The sequence below is a fragment of the Callithrix jacchus genome, chromosome 9 (genome assembly GCF_049354715.1).
Source record: "Callithrix jacchus isolate 240 chromosome 9, calJac240_pri, whole genome shotgun sequence".
Taxonomy (NCBI): domain Eukaryota; kingdom Metazoa; phylum Chordata; class Mammalia; order Primates; family Cebidae; genus Callithrix; species Callithrix jacchus.
The window spans coordinates 43624794-43640167 of NC_133510.1; the positions used below are offsets into that span (position 1 = coordinate 43624794).

The window sequence follows — 15374 nt, forward strand, 5'->3', positions numbered from 1 at the left end:
GGTTCCAAAATAAGTTTAGCTAATAAGCAAATAAAAACAAAACATAAAATAAATACAGCTTGATTTCTGAGGCTAATTTGTGGTGAGGTTCAACTACGAATGGTGCGATGGGTTTAATTATGTCCTTCCCAAATTTGTATGTTGAAATCCTAAGCCCCAGGACCTCAGCATGTGACCTGATTTGGATATAGGGTCTTCATAGAGAAAATCAATTTAAACAAGATTATTGGATGGGCCCTAATCCAGTATAACTGGAATCCTTATAAAAAGGGGAGATTTGGGCACAGAGATGTGTATTAAAGAAAGATGATGTAAAGACAAAAGAAGACAGCCATCTACAAGCCAAGGAGAGAAGCCTGGAACAGATCCTTCCTTCCTGGCCCTCAGAAGGACCCAACCTTGCCAATACTTTCAGCATCCAGAACTTTCCAAAGTGCAGGTGGCCTGAAAACCCCAGCTACAGCGCTGTATAGGCAACAATCTGCTGGCCACAATATATTCATTTCAGTGACAATATTCAACCAACTGTCTTTCATGCCCCAGTAATGAAATTCAATTAGATACAGTATATTTGGTGATTCCAGTATCATAGCAAACATTTACAGAGTGATTACTTGCTCCCAGATTTAAATTCTGTTCCTACTGAGATCTGGCAATGACCTCCAGAGGGTGTCCATTAGTGTTTGAGATTACAAAGGAATTGTGCATATGTGGTTGTTTTTCACACTTTCCTATATTCCCCACCTCGCCCCTCATAAAAGTTAGGCACTTCCATAAATACAAAAAAAAAGAAAAAGGAAAAAGAACTGAATTCATATTCAACACAGAGTTAAAAAAAAAGAAACAAAACTGTCTCTAAGTCAAAGACAAAAGTATAAGTAATTAGCAAAATCATAGCAATATTTATTCAGTGTTTGTTTGTTCTGGGAGAGGTTCATGTTAAGATCCTGGCAGAGACACACAGATACATAATATGCACATCAAAGCAATCCAATGATTGATGAATAGTTTTATACCAACAATGAAACTGCTTTTAAAAGTGTTCAATTTTGATTTTTATAGGATGATTCATACTCAGCAAGAATTAAGTTTCCTCCCATGTTTTCTGCTGCCAGGACTCAAATACTTCAAGCCACTTCCACAAGAGCAAACATGTCAGAAGAAAAAATGTTGTGCCTCTCCAACGAGGCCTTTCTCCACAGAGTAAAACAGCATAGTCTGGGCAGCAAGTGCTCAGTGCCAAACTTAGTTGCCAGCAGCTAGAGACATTCTAGGTTGTAAATCACACCTGGTCTTCAACTCTGAAAAACAGCTACAGAACTAGCAGTGTAGACACATCAATGCTGGCTTGCAAAGGTAAAAAATCAAATGTCTTTCTGGCCATGCAAAGAACTTTTTAGCCTCATGGTAAAAGCTTTTCATATTAATTATTATTACAAAATCACTACTGGGCTACCAGGGAGTTCCAGAAGTTGCACAGTTGTTCCACTTCTAAATAAGACAAAGCTATGTAGACCTGTTTTAATTTGGAAGCAAACCAACTGACATCTCCAGAGATTGTCACCATTCCTGCTGTGCAGGTCATGTCCTTCACAGAGTGCCTCACCCTGGGTGCGTAGAGGCTAAAATCCAATCCATGCAGTTCAGGGACTGCATTCCCCGTGAGGGGCACCATTTTCTAATTTGTTCAGACTCTCTAAGGACAAGCAATGGTCCTTTCCCAAGGCCTTGTTTTCAAACAGAAATAGAATGGGGCCATTTGTCAGTGTTAATAAAAATGTCATCTGCGAGTGTCACTTTCACCCTCTTCTCTGTGGATACTCCGGGATATTCATCTAGGATTATCTCAGTAAACAGCCGTGACTTTAAACACCTTTAGCTCAGGAAGTGAAGCAGTCAGTGGACTGAAGTGTAGAGAACAAAAGGAGAAATGGCTGCAAATGAGGATGAAAATACGGGGGAGGCCATGCCACGCAGGGCCCGTGGGACCATTTTGAGAATTTAAGGATTACCCTAAAAACAGTGGGATGCCATTGAAGGGTCGTAAACACCCTTCAAGGACCTGATATGACCTGATATGATTTGTGTTTCTAAAGAAAAAAAAAAATCACTCTGCCTCCTATACCATAATGACCAGAACGGAGCCCGAGAAGATGTGGGAAGAGCCGGTGAAGAGTTGGTAGACTGCACAAGGTGGAGGTAGTGAAGGCAACAGAAGTAGACAGATGTAACACACATTAGGAGACGGGACCGATGGGACTTGGTGAGTGACTGGATGCAGGAATGAAAGTGCGCGAGAGAAGGAATGATGTCCGGGATGAGGCCCGCCTGCGGTACTGAAAAGATGGGCAGCTGAGGATGCCATTTCTAAAGAACACTGGAGGAGGAGCAAGTTTGGGGGTTAATGTCATGAGTACAGTTTTAGAGTTGAGACTTTCATAAAGCAGAGGATTAAAAGGCCTTCATGATAAAATATTATATTCCATACTTATGGTTTTCTAAAATTAAATCTGAGACATGCAGTTCTGATCAGAGTTTTAGAAGTAATTGGCTACATGCTGAATATAAGATCTGTAGTTCTCAGACGGGAACAGCAGCAGCTGCGGCCAGGTAGCCCAGTTTCAGGAAGGCTCTTGGTGCACTGCAGCCTGCAGACACCCAGCCCACACTCTCCCCACACCAAGATGCCCAGAAGGAAGCTTAGCTCAGCTGAAGGATCAGTGAAGGGAGACACCAGGAAGAGATCTGCAAGGTGGTCAGCCAAACCTGCTCCTACAAAGTAAAACAAAGCCCAAAAAGGCAGAGGAAAGGATAAATCTTCAGACAAAAAAAAAAAAATGCAAATGAAAGGGGAAAACAAGCAAAGGGAAAACAGGCTGAAGTGACTGATCAAGAAACTAAAGGTCTATCTACAGAAAAGGAGACAATAAAAACAAGGAGAGTCGGATGAAGCCACAGAGAAAGACACCAAGTCTGACTGATACCCTGTCTTATCAGCGGTCCCTGTCTTCCTTCTTGCACAATCCAGAGGAATATTTTTATCCACTATTTTGTAAATACAAGTTTTTTATTAGTTCTAGAAATATTTTTAAGGAGAGAATTCTACCTCATCACATTTTTTTTAAGGGTAAATGCTTGTAAGAGGTGAAAACATTCACTGATAGTTTATTTTCTTGTATATAACCAGAAAATAGTGTGGGACATTTAATTATGGCAGACTTTGACTGTCTTGGGTGTCAGCTTAACACTTTATAGATGGGGGATTGGTTTCCATATCCTATTAACACACAGCACAGTAAATGGCAATATGGATTCACAGTCCTGCATTTAACATCTCCAACATTTACGACTACTACTACTCTCATGATGGTTTTTAGTAAATTGTTTCCTTAAAAATATTACTCTTTGGTCATGGCTTTCCCTGTCAGAGCAGTGTGCAGTGTGTAGCATCTTTGGTCACAGTAGTCCTGTTTTCCTAATAAATTTATTATGCTGAGAAAGACTGAATATGTGAGTATGCAGTGTATATGTTATTAAATTGTGAATTCATATGACATGTGTAACAGCTTATCAACATTTGAAGATACTAGTACTTGATATCCTCTTAAGGAAAATTTATTTCCAAATTCTAAGCTGGAGAGTCATTGGTATAACTTTTAAAAAGAAACGCAATGAATTTAAAAAGAATTCTAATGGCCTTTTACAGTTTCAGTACATAACTGTGTACAAATTGGAATGTCGTGCACTGATTCTCAACACAACCAATAAAATCTCAATTCAGAAAGAAAAAGCCTTATTTATAGTTCTCAAATTACTCTCCACAGACACATTCCTGTCCCCACCCCCAGAGTATTTTTGGTTAGACCAGTTGTTCTGAGAGTAAAAATGTCACAGAAGGAAAAAAATGGGGAGGAACATAGCCCCATAGCCCATATGTAGGAGTGCAAGGTCACACCTGATAATCATTACCTGCCCCAATCTTGCAATTTGCACCCATCATCATCTATGGATTTTTGGTAAATTAAGAGCAGTGGGTCTCAAAGAGTAGTGGGTCCCCCAGACCAGCATAACTTCAGAAGTTGTCAGAGAAATGCAAATCTCAGACTCTACTCCACACCTACTGAATCAGGAACTCTGAGTAAGGGACCCAGAAATCTGTATTTTCACAAGTCCTTCAGGTGATTCTAATGCACACTCAAGTTTCAGAACCTCTGACAATGCTCAAACGCGTTTCTTTCACATCTGCCTCTTAATTGTCATAATCAGTTTTCTTCCTAAGTGCTTCAACATTGCAGATGACATCTAAGTGCAGCTGCTTCCCCCAGTAATGCCATTCTCCCTTTTGGAGCTCATGCTATTTCCCACGAGGTGGACATGCAGCTTTGTTTCCATTAATCTGAATCAACTGTTGGTAGCACTGGCCCCTGTCTCTAGCTCCTTCCCATGTGTACTGGCTGCACCACTCCCAGCATACTGCCTTATAGGTTACGTTAGCATGTTCATGACAAAGAAATTGCCTTTTGTTTGAATTTATCACAGTGCCTAATCTGTACAGAAAACCTAGTAAAAGTTTAACTGGTTGCTCCAGATTAGAGTTTCTCAGGGTGGAGTCTGCTGGCATAAGTCCTTTGTAGGGACATGGATGAATCTGGAAACCATAAGTTTCAGCAAACTGACACAAGAACAGAAAATCAAACACCGCATGTTCTCACTCATAGGCAGGTGATGAACAATGAGAACACATGGACGTAGGGAGGGGAGCACCACACACTGGGGTCTGTTGGGGAAGCCAAGGGAGGGACAGTGGGGTGTGGGGAGGTCGGGGAGGGATAACATGAGGAGAAATGCCAGATGTAGGTGACGGGGGGATAGAGGCAGCAAACCACATTGCCATGTGTGTACCTATGCAACAATCCTGCATGATCTGCACATGTACCCCAGAACCTAAAGTACAATTTAAAAAAAACATTAAAAAATCATGTGGAATGCATGCTCAGAGTGCAGATTCTAGGCCCCATTCCTTGTCTATTAAACCAGAAACTCCTAAAAATGGGGCACAGGGATTTGCATTTTCAATGCATATTGAAATCTGATTTTCATTGCTATATATAAAATTCATCTTGATAGCAAGTATAGATGGATTAACTGCTTCTTGGATTAGCAGAGTACCGAGCTAAACTCTAAACTAAGGTGAAACAAACTGAGAAGGGTTTACCTTGCGCCTAATCTGTGGCCTACTTGTTAAATGGACGCGGTGGGTTATAGAGTGCTCAAACAACTACATCACATTTTGTGCTCTCAGGTTTATTAGTCTGGATATTGTGATTTAATTTTCTCATCAGTTGGGTCTTCCCCAGCCCAAACTCATGGAATTGATTTTTCAACCCCAACAAATTTGATCTTATTTTCAGCCCAGATATCTGGGCTTCGAAATCATTTCAAAAATATCCTTTGGCCTATTTCTCTTAGACTTATTCATTTGTAAATTGTCAAAGTTTATGTAAGCTTCAGCAAAACTTAAACACGGACTTTCCGGTGGAGAAAAGAAAACATTAAAATAGCTATCAAATAGCAAACAGTATTATTTGTAACTACTAACACACGGTTGTACAGCTAAAAAAATTTCCGAGCTTTAGTGATGAAAGTTAAACTTACTCCCTCACAAACTCCTCTTACCAAGTGGGTACATAGCCCCACCCTCCCCCACCCCAAAAATGCCTGCAGCAGATCCACTGTCAAAATAGTTACTGCAAAACACATTATACAATAGAAGCAGAAGGAAGTCAAGAGAGTGATTTTTCATACTGCTGCAAGAGAAATAGCCATAAAACAAAAGAGGGGGACAAGTTCTTTCTTAAAATAGCATTGTCTTTCTCAAAACAATTTGGGCTTATCTTTATCTTGCCAAACATATGCAAATCCTTTTTTTATTAAATTGCAGTGTCTAGATAAATTTTCACTAGACCTTTCTAAACTAAGCTGTGTAATGGAAACACATATACACTCACACCCCCGTGAAGTCTATGAAAATTACTAGCCTTAGGTGATTCTAATGTATGCTCTTAACTTTTATTTTGGGATTTGACATGGAATTGCCAAATTCCATTTCTGAAATCCATTTCAAGACAAATACTTTTAATACATGGATGGAACATACATTGGTTCATAATGGCTATCAGGAATTTTTTAAAAATTGATGTAATGTACGCATAGTAAAAGGGACCCTTTCAAGACAAATAATTGATAGGCTTTGACAGATGTATACAGCCATGAAACCAACACGAAAACTGGGTTGAACTGTGTAGCCCACAGACCTGCCACACATAGCTCCTTGAAATGTGGCCAGCACAAAATCAAATGTGTCATAAGTGTAAAACAAAAAAAAAACCATAATAATTTAATATTTATTTATTTATTTATTTATTTTGAGACGGAGTTTCGCTCTTGTTACCCAGGCTGGAGTGCAATGGCACGATCTCGGCTCACTGCAACCTCCGCCTCCTGGGTTCAGGCAATTCTCCTGCCTCAGCCTCCTGAGTAGCTGGGATTACAGGCACGCGCCACCATGACCAGCTAATTTTTTTTTTTTTTTGTATGTTTAGTAGAGACGGGGTTTCACCATATTGACCAGGATGGTCTCAATCTCTTGACCTCGTGATCCACCCGCCTCGGCCTCCCAAAGTGCTGGGATTACAGGCGTGAGCCACTCATATTTATTTTAGAGTGAAATTATATTTTATACATTAAGTTACATAAAATATCAAAAAATTAATTTTACCTATTCCCATGTCTCTTTTTTAGAAATTTATAGAAAATTAAAATTAGTGGTTCCCACTTGTAGCTCCAATTACATTTTTATTGGACAGTGCTGATGTGGATTATTTCTGTCCCCAAAGTGCTCCCCTTACCCCTTAGCAGCCTATGCCATTTCCCTAACCCCAGGGGCTCCTGCCAACCACTGAACTACTTTCTACCCCTAAAGTTTTGCTCTTGGTAGGTTTCAAAAAATATTTCCCCCTTTTGTCTTATAGCTTCTAATTTTCCCATTTTGTATTTTTTTTTAATAATTTTTAAAGTTGTTTTTCACATTACAAGATTTTTCAAAGCCTTGATTATTGTTTTCATTAACCAATGTCTTTTCATTAACTACTTCCCAAGCTGGTAGGCCACCATAAATGCATTTTGGGTAATAATATGGTTAGGTTCTGTGTCCCCATCCAAATCTTATCTTGTAGCTCCCATAGTTTCCATGTTATGGGAGGGACCCAGTGGGAGATGACTGAATCATGGGGGCGGGCCTTTCCCACGCTGTTCTTGTGATAGTGAATGGGTCTCATGAGATCTAATGGTTTGGAAAATTAGAGTTTCCCTGCACAAGCTCTCTCTTTGCTTGATTCCATCCATGTAAGATGTGACTTGCTCCTCCTTGCCTTCTATAAGGACTGTGAGGCCTCCCCAGCCATGTGAAACTGTAAGTCCCATTAAACCTCTTTCTTTTGGTAAATTTCCCAGTCTAGAGTGTGTCTTTATCAGCAGCATGAAAATGGGCTAATGCAGGTAAAGAGCTCTCTTCCTACAGGAGAGGTGCACAGGTGGTTCCTAATTGAATGGAGACCATTGTGTGCACATACAACAGCATCTATTCACAGATGCTGTGGGAGATCAATGAGGCAGGAAGCCTCCCATCGCTTAATTTTATTTAGCTTCAGGGAAGTGCAGAGAAAGCTTTATTTATGCTAAGAATAAGAGGAACAGAAATATAAAGGACTAAATCAGCAAAATCATTTATAGGTGGGAGGAGCAGGGCAGGAGGTTTTGGCCTGCAGACAGGTCTACTAATGGGAACTCTGGGATGACTTACGAGAATGACCACAGAGATGCAAGAGACATCCAACCTCCATCTCACTCCAGCCCCCAATGCAGGCTAACCTGTTGTCATTCTGCTTATCCTCGATTCTCTAATTAAATTAAAGTATTAATTATAATAGGCATTCACATTTCTGGCTATTTATGTTCATTCTTCATTCACTCTTCAGATACTGTATGTTATCTTTCTGATTTTCCAGAATTTAAGAAAAACACTGTAGGCCACCTCCTATCTCCATTTTCTCCAATTGGGTTAGTCTGGCTCTGAACCCTTGGGGTCCCACTTAAAGAATCAACCCTGAAACCTGAGCATTTCTACCTCTTACTTCTACCCCCACCCCAGCTTTCCTTTAAAGACCCCTAGAGAACTAGAACAAAGGTCTACACATATTGAGCATCTGACTTCTAGTCTTTTAAGGATAAGTAGTTAATTGCCAACTCTGCTCTTGATCTGCATTTTCTGGTTTCCTTTGATATAATTAACAGCACTCAGGGAGTCTATGTCCTTCCCTGTAAACATATTTTGTGCAAAATTCTTCCCACCAAGGGGATTGCCTACTCAATTTAGAATGGTGCCAAAAGGAGAACTGTTGGCCCTGAATTTCCAGATTAGATGACCCTCATTTCACCAAACCTCTGCTTAACCCAAAAGGATCCCTTCTGGGCATTTCCACTCCAACTAGAGATGCACTAGAAATGGTCTCCAGTGCGGCTCTCATGCAATTGAAACATTGTGAAAGGATGCTAACTCTGGTGGTTCCCTAACCATCACGGCCAGAATCCAGGAGGGTTTTGTTGGTCAGGCACCATGCTGGCAGTTGCTGACAATTCTGAGAACGACTTTGGATCCACCTTGCTCTGGTGGAGGCTCCAATGCATTGAGGGAGATAGTCAGATAATCACATAAATACAAGGAGAATTATTGCATGCACACATGATTTTGATATGGAATCAGAGTTGGAAAGTTATCTATGTCTGACATTTTAGAATAAAATACAAACATTTTCCCGAGAAGGGTATTGCCAAGGAAAGGCAGAGGAAGGAGTTTGTCTCCTCAATTATGCAATAAAAATAAACCATTTATGGAACATCCCACACATATAATCATTTTGAAAACTCTGCAAGGACAACATTATCATCTCTATTTTACAGATGAAAAAGAACCAGGTTAAAAATGAACCTGATGCTACTAGAAGTGGCAGGATGCAGGGCCTGGAACCTGATAGGCACTCAGGGGGCATGCACACAGTTGCTGAATTAATAAAAATTTGAGAAGTACAGAAAATAATTCCAACAGAGAGCTAGGAGAGGACTTAGGTTGCCTGTATTTGGTGTGGCATGAAGCACTATCACGCTTGGCCTAAAGTATGTAGGAGCCTTGACATTATAAAATACAATAAGAAATGCTATATGCTTATTTGTTTGGTAACTGTACAAATAATTCACATTTCTTTAGCAACTGGTTCCATCATGCAATAGCCTGGCCACAAGATATTCAAGAATTCAACAGAAACAAAAATGAGGTTAATACCTGCAATATCTACTAGAAAGAGTTGTTGTAAAAACTAAGTGAGGTCATCTATACACAGGCAGTCACATTGTCTGCAATTTTTCAAAATATTTCAGCATGGATATTTTTGTGACACAAGGGTGATAATTATTTTTGACCTATACCCTGGGGTAGTCAGCATTTGAATGACTAATCAAAAGCTCATGTAAACAGAAAACCAAGTCAACCATGTTTATCTCTGATGAATACCAGAGGGTTGTTACTTAGAATAATTGATGCTGCAAATGACTTTTCAGTGATAAAATGGTGTTCATAATGGGCTCTTAGTATTGTACAGACTTCCTTCCCCACTCTTGCATAACCCGAAAATAAGAATCCACCTAGCCCAGTTGTCTAAACCTTTCAAAAGGGTGCCCTCAGACCATGGTTCTGGGGATCTGATGTACAGCATGGTGACTACATACAGTTATCTTCTATTATATTCTTAAATTTTGCTAAGATAGATTTCACACACATAGACACACACAGTGAGGTGATAGATGTGTTAATAAACTTGACTGTGGTAATCATTTCACAATATATGCTACATGAAATCATCGCATTGTACACCTTAAATATATACCATTTTTATGTGTCAATTATACCTTAGTAAAGCTGGGTGAGGAAGAGGAAATGGTGTCCTCAGCTGAAGACTCTCCCCAGTCCTGTTTCTACATGCTTTGGAGGAAATTTGGTCACCTGATGCTGACAAGAAAATTCGTCCCGAGGCAAGTGGATCATGAGGTCAAGAGATCGAGACCATCCTGGTCAACATGGTGAACCCTCATCTCTACTAAAAATACAAAAAATTAGCTGGGCATGGTGGCGTGTGCCTGTAATCCCAGCTACTCAGGAGGCTGAGGCAGGAGAATTGCTTGAACCCAGGAGGTGGAGGTTGCGGTGAGTCAAGATCACACCATACATTGCGCTCCAGCCTGGGTAATAAGAAGGAAACTCTGCCTCAAATAAAAAAAAAAAAAAGAAAGAAAGAAAATTAGTCCAATCCTGATGCTAGAATATTGTCCCATCTGCTTCTAATGAAACGTACTTTTGTTGAGTGTTCTCCAGCTCCACCAAAAGACAGACACAGGGACCGTCTAAAGCAGCTCTATCCAACTGGACTTTCTGAGATGACACAGATGTTTAGATGACACTAATAAGGTCAGTACAAGTGGTCACTGGCCACTTGAAATGTGGCTAATGTGACTGAAGAACCAATTTTTGTTTAATTCCATTTAAATTTTAGTAGCCGCAAGTTGCTAGTGGCCACCCTATTGGACACCACAGTTTCGGAGCTTACAGAACAAGGTTGTGTGATGTTTTGGTGCCTGCTGGCCATTACATGTTTATATGTGTGGCAGAATTCAGTCTGTAAGTTGTGTTCATGGCCATGCTAAATGGCAGAGTTGTGGGAAAGGGAACCTGTAGCTCTCCTCTATTAGCACTGTGGACTATGTCAACTCAACGATGCACAAACAAATCAGCTGAGGAGAGTTCTCAAAAGTGGCAGCATAGCTGCAGGGACTCCAGAGGCAAATCTACATCCTCAGAATTGCACACCTTAATATTAGAATGAAAATACACAACTCAGAGGCTGTCATAAAATTAAATTACCAACCATGGGAAAGCACCAGACAGAGTATGTAGCCCTTGGAAGAGGTATGATACTTTTCAACCTTGAACACACCAAAACTGTCTATTTCCACCCCACCCCCCCGCCCACTTTAATTAAATACACAAGCTTTGATTAAGTTGTATCTGTTTGGGAATGAACATATAAACAGAGCATAGGAAATAATACCCATCCTCTCCCCAATCCCAAAAATAAACATTATAAATATTTCAGCTAAGAATTTCGTTTGGAAGAAGGAAGTCCTTGTCACAATAATTCTTATAAAACAAAATAAGCAATGGAAATAAGCTACTTCCTTGTTTCTAAAAAGCATCACTTGTAGTCCATTTACGTTGTTCTTTCTTCCCCCTAATTGTTTTTGCTGGTAAAATATATACAAAATTTACCATTTTCAGGAGTAGAGATGGAAAGGGAAGACGTTTGTCAACAGGTACAAAGTTTCAGTGAGACAAGAGGAATAAGACTGGTGTTCTATTGCATAGCAAGGTGATAACAGTTAATAATAATGTACTGTATACTTACAAATGGCTAAAAGAGATGATTTTCAATTGTTTCCACCACAAAAATGATAAATATTTCAAGTGATAGCTATGCCATCAGGATTAGCTTGATATGACCATTCCACAATATATATGTGTCCAAATATGATATTGTACCCCATAAACACACATATTAAAAACAACTTTAATAAATGAAAAAGAAAAAATACCATTTTAATCGTTTTAAGTGTACAGTTCAGTAGTATTAAGTATATACTACTCTGTAATACTATTAATTCCAATTTCCATAAGTTTTTGTCCTCAAAGGTGAAACAATATACTAGTATGTAAAACAGCATTTAAACATGTACAAGATTAACATCAAATTCAGAATAGTGCTCATGAGGGAACAGGGAAAGCAGGTGTTCAGGAAAGAAATAAAAGAGGGCTTAAGTTTTATCTATGTTTACTTTTTAAACATATAATGAAATAAATATGGCAAAATGGTAAGACTTGACCAAACTGAGATTTAAGTACATAGGCATTTGTCATATCATTTTCTATACTTTCATGTATTATTCTAACTTTTTTTTTTTTTTTGAGATGGAGTTTCATTCTTGTAGCCCAGGTTGGAGGGCAGTGGCACAACCTCCACCTCCTAGATCAAAGCGATTCTCCTGCCTCAGCCTCCCAAGTAGCTGGGACCACAGGCACGCACCACCACACCTGGCTAATTTCTTGTATTTTTAGTAGAGATGAGGTTTCACCATGTTGGATAGGCTCGTCTCAAAGTCCTGACCTCAGGTGACGCATCCACCATGGCCTCCCAAAGTGCTGGGATTATAGGCATGAACCACCACATCCAACCCTTCTTTAAACTTTTTATTTTGACCTAATTTTAGACTTACAGAGAAGCTGCAAACACAGTACAGGGCATCCATATACCTCTCGGCTTACACCCCTAATGTTAACATCTTACACAGCCACAGCAGAATGATCAGACCAGTATTAACTGTGGTACAACGTGATTAGTTAAAACAAAGATGGTATCGGGATTTCCCATTTTTCCACTAGTGTCCTTTTTTTATTCTACAGTCCTCTCTAGAATCACACATTGCATTTAGTGGTTCCTTCTCCTTAGTCTCTTGCAGTCTGTGACAGTACCTCAGTCTTTCCTTGCCTTTCTTGACCTGACACTTTTCAGTTACTTTGTCAAATGTCCCAAGGTTGGAGTTGTGTCAGATTATTTCTCATGTTTAGGTTGAGATTATACATTGTTGGCAAGAACACCATGGCAACGACGCTGTGCCCTCAGTGCATCCTGTCACAGGTTGAGGACGTCTCTTTCTTGTATACTTAAAATATTTAATAATTTCAATAAATGAAAAATAAATAAGTAGCTGTATTAGCCTGGGTTCTGTAGAGGTACAGAACCAATAGGAGATGGATAGATGGATGGAAAAAAGGAAGGAAGGAAGGAAGGAAGAAGAAAGAAGAAAGAGAAAGGAAGGAAGGCAGAAGGGAAGGAAAGAAAAAGAAACAGAAAAGAGAAAGATTTTAAGGAATTGGCTCATGCAGTTATGTGCACTGAGAAGTCCCAAGATTTGCTAACTGCAAGCTGGAGACTCAGAAAAGCCAATGATATAGTTACAGTCTGAGTCTGAAGGCTTGAGAAGCAGGAGAGCTGATAGTGTAAGGGCCAGTCTGATTCCAGGAGCAAGGAAGGACTGTGCAAAATCTCCTTCACTCAGTGTTTTGTTTTATTCAGGCCTCAATGGATAGGATGATGTTCACCCACACCGGGAAGGGCAACCTGCTTTACTGGGTCTACTGATTCAAATACTGGTCCATACAGAAACACCATCGTGGACACCCCCAGAATAATGTTGAACAAATATCCGAATACCACATGGTCTAGCCAAGATGATACATAAAATTAAGCATCATAACAGCTTAACTTCTAAATTAGAAACTTCCTACTCTGTATATTTAGGTTCCACATCCCATCAAGTCAAATGAATCTTAGGAAGTGTTCCAATTCTTAGTTATGATTGGCTTCAGGCCTAAGACATTATAAATCCACATCATACTATCATTTCTAAAACTTCAAGAAGCTTTATTGTAGTTGATCTTGCTTCAAGAAAAAAGGCAGCTTATACTACTTAGATATGTAATAATTGTAATCCAAGAGAAGCTAGACCTGCAAGTCAAATTAAGGCCCTAAAGAAGAAATTAACATGAGCTGTATTGTTAATGAGGACCCCTAAGCCCCCTGATCTTCTTTTGGAGGCAAAGTTACCATTTAGAGTTGACTACATTCCTCAGCATGGCATCCTAAGAATAATCTGTGTCATTGCTATTTCTATGATGCTTTAGAAAGAAAAACCTAAATGATTATATAGTTTTTTAGGGCAAGAAAAGTGTGTTTCAGGTACTTTCACTACCCGAGTTGTATATTTTAAAAGTTTTATACACATACAGAGAGACAGAGAGAGAGAGAGAGAGAGAGAGATATTATAGAGAATATATCTGATATGGTTTGGTTATGTCCCCACTCAAATCTAAAATTGTAGCTCCCAAAATTCCCTAGTGACGTGGGAGGGATCTAAAAAAAAACTTTTCTCTGAGGTTGCCTCCCTTTGAAGCTCTTCTATCCTCAGGATCATTCTAAACTTTGGTGGTTTAGGCTGGGAAATCATTTCTTCCTTAAATGTTTATATTCAGTTCAAAGTGCTCCATTCCCATAAGCAATGACAACACATAGTTCCTCCCCCAGCTCCACTCCAGCTGCATGGAGAGAAAGCTACTTACGGATTCTTTTCTAGGCCCCCAGAGTTCTGGAAGACAGTCTCTGAGTTTTTACAAAAAGCCAGAGCAAAGACCTCAGATCCCATTAAGCCGAAGAGAAAGCTGAATGCTTATTTTAAATCTTATTTTCGCATGCCCCAAATGTGGACACCATTGTTAGACCAATCCTGTACACCATATCTATCTCTTCCAAGTATCTTAGCACATGCTGTTCCCCTGAAGGATTTTCTTCCAAGGAACCAGAACATGGGTTTATTTTGGCCTGAATCAACTCCCCCAGGAATCTTCCAGGGAGGATGTGGGTGGTCAGCCTCCTGAGACAAGAGTGTGTAGAGGTTAGGACAGGGGCTCTTTAGTCAGACTACCTATGTTTGGATCCAGGCTCTTGGGTTTATGATCAAGAATGTAAGAGAGTTATACAACCATTCATGCCTTGGTTCTTCCTTCTATTGAATGGGGCATATGATGATACTTAACTGATTGAGTTGCTGTGGGGATTAAACAAATGACAAATATCAAGTGCTTAGTACAAGACCCTGCATATAATAAGTGTTAAATAAGTGCTAGGGAAAATTAGCTAGACATGGTGGTGTGCACCTGTAGTCCTAGCTACTCAGGAGGCTGAGGAACTTTGCTTGAGGCCAGGAGTTTGAGGCTGCAGTGAGCATCACTGAACTCCAGCCTGGGCAACAGAGTGGGACCCTGCCCCTAAATATAAAAAATAATTAAACAAATAAAGTAAATGCTTGGGAACATGTTGCTTCTGACTTAAACAGCTTCCAGGATTAATCCAGGTCCACAATCACCCAGGGGAGTTGTGGGCAGTCTGTGGGCACCTGCCAGGCTGCATCTGTTGGGTAGTAGAAGCTGCTTCTTTCCAACTCCAAGTCTGCCTATTTCTTCTATCGTGTCATCAGAATTCCTTAAACAATCTTACTTAACAGAGCCTACAAATTTAAGTCACTTCTACAGTGAAAACCCTGAGAGTGAGTCATGGCAAACTTTAGCTGTAATCTTGTTAAATGGAAATGGAGACAGA

General features: G+C 39.9%; 1 protein-coding gene across 50 annotated transcripts in view; it reads right to left on the minus strand.

Moving 5' to 3' along the window:
• The window catches only part of PPFIBP1 (PPFIB scaffold protein 1), a 184655-nt gene that overhangs the window by 88531 nt on the left and 80750 nt on the right, over positions 1-15374 (minus strand). The window lies entirely within an intron of this gene.